This window comes from Nycticebus coucang, chromosome 17 (assembly GCF_027406575.1).
Source record: "Nycticebus coucang isolate mNycCou1 chromosome 17, mNycCou1.pri, whole genome shotgun sequence".
In the NCBI taxonomy this organism is placed as follows: domain Eukaryota; kingdom Metazoa; phylum Chordata; class Mammalia; order Primates; family Lorisidae; genus Nycticebus; species Nycticebus coucang.
In genome coordinates this window covers 44,101,419-44,108,660 of record NC_069796.1, presented here as the reverse complement: position 1 = coordinate 44,108,660, position 7,242 = coordinate 44,101,419, and positions in this window count along the sequence as shown.

Genomic DNA, 7,242 nt, shown 5'->3' with positions numbered 1-7,242 from the left:
CTGATTGCAATTGTTAGGTAAAGTCCCTCTTGCAATCATGTCTTGCCCCCATAAAGTGTGACACACACCAAGGCCCCACCCCCCTCCCTCCTTCTCTCCTTCTGTTTCCCCCCCCATAACCATAATTGTCATTAATTGTCCTCATATCAAAATTGAGTACATAGGATTCATGCTTCTACAATCTTGTGATGCTTTACTAAGAATAATGTCTTCCACATCCATCCAGGTTAATACGAAGGATGTAAAGTCTCCATTTTTTTTTAATGGCTGAATAGTATTCCATCGTATACATATACCACAGCTTGTTAATCCATTCCTGGGTTGGTGGGCATTTAGGCTGTTTCCACGTTTTGGCGATTGTAAATTGAGCTGCAATAAACAGTCTAGTACAAGTGTGCTTATGATAAAAGGATTTCTTTCTTCTGGGTAGATGCCCAGTAATGGGATTGCAGGATCGAATGGGAGGTCTAGGTTGAGTGCTTTGAGGTTTCTCCATACTTCCTTCCAGAAAGGTTGTACTAGTTTGCAGTCCCACCAGCAGTGTAAAAGTGTTCCCTTCTCTCCACATCCACGCCAGCATCTGCAGTTCTGAGATTTTGTGATGTGGGCCATTCTCACTGGGGTTAGATGATATCTCAGCGTTGTTTTGATTTGCATTTCTCTAATATATAGAGATGATGAACATTTTTTCATGTGTTTGTTAGCCATTCGTCTGTCGTCTTTAGAGAAAGTTCTATTCATCTCTCTTGCCCATTGATATAAGGGATTGTTGGCTTTTTTCATGTGGATTAATTTGAGTTCTCTATAGATTCTAGTTATCAAGCTTTTGTCTGATTGAAAATATGCAAATATCCTTTCCCATTGTGTAGGTTGTCTCTTTGCTTTGGTTATTGTGTCCTTAGCTGTACAGAAGCTTTTCAGCTTAATGAAGTTCCATTTGTTTATTTTTGTTGTTGTTGCAATTGCCATGGCAGTCTTCTTCATGAAGTCTTTCCCCAGGCCAATATCTTCCAGTGTTTTTCCTATGCTTTCTTGGAGGATTTTTATTGTTTCATGCCTTAAATTTAAGTCTTTTATCCATCTTGAATCAATTTTTGAGAGTGGGGAAAGGTGTAGATCCAGTTTCAGTCTTTTACATGTAGACATCCAGTTCTCCCAACACCATTTATTGAATAGGGAGTCTTTCCCCCAAGGTATGTTCTTGTTTGGTTTATCAAAGATTAGGTGGTTGTAAGATGTTAGTTTCATTTCTTGGTTTTCAATTCGATTCCAAGTATCTATGTCTCTGTTTTTGTGCCAGTACCATGCTGTCTTGAGCACTATGGCTTTGTAGTACAGACTAAAATCTGGTATGCTGATGCCCCAAGCTTTATTTTTGTTGCAGAGAACTGCCTTAGCTATACGGGGTTTTTTCCGGTTCCATACAAAACGCAGAATCATTTTTTCCAAATCTTGAAAGTACGATGTAGGTACTTTGATAGGAATGGCATTGAATAGGTAGATTGCTTTGGGAAGTATAGACATTTTAACAATGTTGATTCTTCCCATCCATGAGCATGGTATGTTCTTCCATTTGTTAATATCCTCTGCTATTTCCTTTCTGAGGAGTTCATAGTTTTCTTTATAGAGGTCCTTCACCTCCTTCGTTAGGTATATTCCTAGGTATTTCATTTTCTTTGAAACTATGGTGAAGGGAGTTGTGTCCTTAATTAGCTTCTCATCTTGACTGTTATTGGTGTACACAAAGGCTACTGACTTGTGGACATTGATTTTATATCCTGAAACATTACTGTATTTTTTGATGACTTCTAGGAGTCTTGTGGTTGAGTCTTTGGGGTTCTCTAAGTATAAGATCATGTTGTCAGCAAAGAGGGAGAGTTTGACCTCCTCTGCTCCCATTTGGATTCCCTTTATTTCTTTGTCTTGCCTAATTGTATTGGCTAGAACTTCCAGCACTACGTTGAATAGTAAAGGTGACAGAGGACAACCTTGTCTGGTTCCAGTTCTAAGAGGAAAAGCTTTCAGTTTTCCTCCATTCAGTAAAATATTGGCTGTGGGTTTGTCATAGATAGCTTCAATCAGTTTTAGAAATGTGCCACCTATGCCTATACTCTTCAGTGTTCTAATTAGAAAAGGATGCTGGATTTTATCAAATGCTTTTTCTGCATCTATTGAGAGGATCATGTAATCTTTATTTTTGCCTCTGTTAATATGGTGGATAACGTTTATGGACTTGCATATGTTAAACCGGCCTTGCATCCCTGGGATGAAGCCTACTTGATCATGATGAATGACTTTTTTGATGATAAGCTGTAATCTATTGGCTAGGATTTTGTTGAGAATTTTTGCGTCTATATTCATGAGTGAGATTGGTCTGAAATTCTCCTTTTTGTTTGGGTCTTTTCCTGGTTTTGGTATCAGGGTGATGTTGGCTTCATAGAATGTGTTGGGGAAGATTCCTTCTTCCTCAATTTTTTGGAATAATTTCTGCAGTACAGGAATAAGCTCTTCCTTGAAGGTTTGATAGAATTCTGGAGTGAAGCCATCTGGACCAGGGCATTTTTGGGTTGGAAGAATTTTTACTGTTTCTTTGATCTCAGTGCTTGAAATTGGTCTGTTCAGGAGCTCTATTTCTTCCTGGCTGAGTCTAGGGAGAGGGTGTGATTCCAAATATTGATCCATTTCTTTCACATTGTCAAATTTCTAGGCATAGAGTTTCTGGTAGTATTCAGAGATGATCTCTTGTATCTCTGTGGGATCAGTTGTTATTTCTCCTTTATCATTTCAGATTGAGGTTACTAGAGATTTTACTTTTCTATTCCTCGTTAGTCTGGCCAATGGGTTATCCATTTTATTTATTTTTTCAAAAAACCAACTCCTTGTTTCATTAATTTTCTGAATGGTTCTTTTGTTTTCAATTTCATTGATCTCTGATTTGATTTTGGATATTTCTTTTCTTCTACTGAGTTTAGGCTTAGATTGTTCTTCTTTTTCCAATTCCATAAGATCTCTTGTGAGATTGTTGATGTGCTCTCTTTCTGTTTTTCGAATGTAGGCATCTAAAGCGATGAATTTTCCTCTCAAAACTGCTTTTGCAGTATCCCACAGGTTTTGGTAGCTTGTGTCTTCATTGTTGTTATGCTCAAGGAAGTTAATGACTTTAATGACTTCCTGTTTTATTTCTTCCTGCACCCATCTGTTATTCAACAGAAGATTGTTTAATTTCCATGCCTTTGGGTGGGGTCGAGCATTTTTGTTAGAGTTGAGTTCCACCTTTACTGCCTTATGATCTGAGAAGATACAAGGTAAAATTTCAATTCTTTTGATTCTGTGGATATTTGTTTTGTGTCCCAGGATATCATCAATTTTGGAGAATGTTCCATGGGGTGATGAGAAGAATGTATATTCTTTTTCTTTGGGATGGAGTGTTCTATATGCGTCTATCAAGCACAGTTGTTCTAGAGTCTCATTTAAATCTCTTATATCCTTGTTTAATTTCTGTTTAGAGGATCTGTCCAGCTCTGTAAGAGGAGTGTTAAAGTCCCCTGTTATTATGGTATTATCAGATATCATATTGCTCAGACTGAGTAACGTCTGTTTCAAGAATCTGGGAGCATTTAAATTGGGTGCATAAATATTTAGACTTGAAACGTCTTCTTGTTGTATTTTTCCCTTGACCAATGTAAAGTGACCATCTTTGTCTTTTTTTATTTTAGTTGCTTTAAATCCACATGTATCTGAAAATAAGATTGCAACTCCTCTTTTCTTCTGAATTCCATTTGCCTGAAAAATTGTCTTCCAACCCTTGACTCGGAGCTTTAATTTGTCTTTTGAAGCCAGGTGTGTTTCTTGCAGACAGCAAATGGATGGCTTGTGTTTTTTAATCCAGTCAACCAATCTATGTCTCTTCAGTGGGGAATTCAAGCCATTAACATTTATTGAGATAATTGATAAGTGTGGTAGTATTCTATTCATCTTATTTTGTGAGCGTCCATTGCTGAGTTTTATCTTTTGCATCAGTGCGGAGTTTAGGTTCTGTCCTTTAATTTCTGAGTTCTTACTTTGCTGCTGATCCATTGTGGTGGTCATTGTGCAGAACAGGTTGAAGTATTTCCTGTAGAGCTGGTCTTGTTGTGGCGAATTTCCTCAATGTTTTTATACCCGTAAATGATTTGATTTCTCCATCAATTTTGAAGCTTAGCTTAGCAGGGTACAAAATTCTGGGCTGGAAATTGTTCTGTTTAAGTAGATTAAAGGTAGATGACCATTGTCTTCTTGCTTGGATAGTTTCATTAGAGGAGTCTGCGGTCACTCTGATGGATTTGCCCCTGTAGGTCAACTGGCGCTTACTCCTGGCAGCTTGCAGAATCTTTTCTTTTGTCTTGACTTTGGACAGGTTCATCACCATGTGTCTTGGAGAAGCTCGGTTAGAGTTGAGGCGACCTGGGGTCCGATATCCCTCTGAAAGCAGTGTGTCAGAATCTTTGGTGATATTTGGGAAATTTTCTTTTATAATATTCTCCAGTATGGCTTCCATTCCTCTGGGGCATTCTTCTTCCCCTTCTGGAATTCCTATAACTCGTATGTTGGAACGCTTCATAAAGTCCCATAATTCTGACAGGGAACGTTCTGCTTTCTCTCTCTTCTTTTCTGCCTCTTTTACTATCTGAGTCATCTCAAAAACTTTGTCTTCTACCTCTGAAATTCTTTCTTCTGCATGGTCTAACCTGTTGCTGATACTTTCCATTGCATCTTTAAGTTCTCTAATTGACTGTTTCAGTTCCTTCAGCTCTGCTATATCCTTTTTATATTCTTCATATCGTTCATCTCTTATTTGATTCTGTTTTTGAATTTTCTTTTGGTTATTTTTCACTTTATTAGCAGTTTCCTTCATTGTTTCCATCATTTCTTTCATTGTTTTCAATATGTGTATTCTAAATTCCCTTTGTGTCATTCGTAACATTTCTTTATTGGTGGTATCATCTGCAGTAGCTACCTCATGGTCCCTCGGCGGGGTTGTTCTGTACTGGTTCTTCATGTTGCCTGGAGTTTTCTGCTGATTCTTCCTCATGAGTGATTTCTTTTATCTGTTTCCTTGCCCTAATTTTCCTTTCACTTTCTCTTGCTCTTTAAGTTCTCGTGCCTGTGGACTAAGGGTTTCAGGACCAGAAGTGTGAGAATGTTGAAGAGCAAAAAAGGGATGAAAGAAAGGATTACCGAGTGATAAGAAAAACAAAGAAAAATAGAGAAAGGAGAGGGGGTGGGTAAAAGGAATATTGAGAAAAAGAAGAGAGGCACAGAAAGAGGGAGACAGAGCAATATAGGTGTACAGTAGGGTACTTTGATAAAACCTTAAAAAAATACCACCTTCTGGGGGTGCCTGGTTGGGTGGTTCCCTTGAGGTCAGCAGCTCTTTGCTAACCTGATCAGACACAGTACCCCACCTCCACCAAGTAGAGAGGAAAGACAAAAATGCTATAAATCGAACCAAAACAAGCAAACAGAAAACTTTATGGGATAAAATTGGGTGGAAAACCAAATAACAGCGGTAGAAACACTAACAAAAATGAAGTTCTAGTTATTGAAATAGGCAGCAATGGGAAATTATAATTAAACTAGAAAAATTGAGAAAGAAAAAGGATCTGTATGGAAAAGGTTGAACTTAAAAAACAAAACAACAATCAACAGCATCAAAATAAACAAAAAAAACAACCAAACCAAAAAAAAAAAACAAAAACAAAAAACACAACCAAAAACAAAGCAGTTTGTATATGTCATTGAATATTGTCTGGGCAACACGTCGTCTTCTGGGGTATGAGATGTTAATCACAGTTCTGATTCGACTGGAGGCTGCTAGTTTCTCAAACCCCAGCAGGTAGACACCCTAAATCTCTCTTCAGCCCACTTAAAAGGCACTTTGAACTTGTTCACTTGCTGAGCAAAAGCTTTCCCAGGGAAGTGCTTGTCACTGGAATCACTGCTGAAGTGGCTATCCACTTACCCTGTGTGCCAAAACTGGTCTCCCTTTGCCCCCGAGGGTTAGGGCTGCAAAGCGGTTCAAACCCCGCCCTTAGGCTACTTGGTCGCTGGGTTACCAGCTCCCACCCAATTCTAGCTCTGCGACCCTGAGGGCGGAGCTTGCCGGGGCAGATCGCTCACAATGGCTGCCTGTGACCCAAAGCCAAACACTATTAGCTCTGTCTGGCTCAGCGGCTCAGACTGGGGCCCTAGACAAAGGCCAAAGTTCTCCGCACTCCCACTCAGGCTCTCCCCAAGGCAGTTCAGCTGAGTGCCAAGTCCAATGACACCAAAACAGTTCACAGGTAAGGTCTTTCTGGTTTGCAGTCTCGCTACTACTGAACTTACAGTTGCGGGCGGGGTTAGACGGATTGAACACACGCGACCACTTGCTGGTTTTCCACTGTTTTAGTCCTCCTCTTGGGGTCCAGAAGTCTCTCGCTGACTCCCTGTATCCTCTCAGGGGTGATGATAGGCAGATCCCACCAGCCAGAGATGCCTGGAGTCCTATCTCCCCAGACTCATGGTGCCCAGATGCAAGGAAGCTGTTACTCGGCTGCCATCTTGCTCCGCCTCTGAGTGAGATTTTTTTTAGGGGCAATGTGCTGAAGTCCAAAAGTAGTTCAGAACAAAGAAATAAAGGAAGATGTTTTAAAGGTGTATTGTAATCTGGTTTTGAGAAGAGACTTAGTTTCATGAATCCGTTGTGAGTCTTGTTATCTGTATTCATTAGAACTTCTCTTACTTCCTGGAAGACTGAAATTCAAGAACTCAAGCCTAGTTAACAGTGTTTCCAATACTTACGTCGTTACACTGCCCCTTCTCTCCAGTACACACATCATATACTCTTTCTTTCTGTCTCTCCTGCTCCCTGACTTATATCGCCTTTTCGTCTTTCCTTGGTTTAGAGTTATCTTTTCAGCGGTGCAACCAATTTGATATTTCCCTGCCAGTGTCTCTTGGCTTCAAATACAGTTATTTTCCTTAGCTTATAACTTCCTTGAGTTTTTGCTGCTAACAGGATTTTATTTATTTATTTTTCCTTCTAGTCTACTCTTTTCTGTTACCATGCTATTACTGTAGAATTTAGATCATTTATTTTTCTTCTTAGTCGACTGTTTTGCATGTTGCCATGCTGTTACTGTAGAATTTAAATGTGGGTAGATAGCGTCTATGTAAAACACAAATCAAGATAGAGTCACAGTATATTCAGTTTGCTGTGCA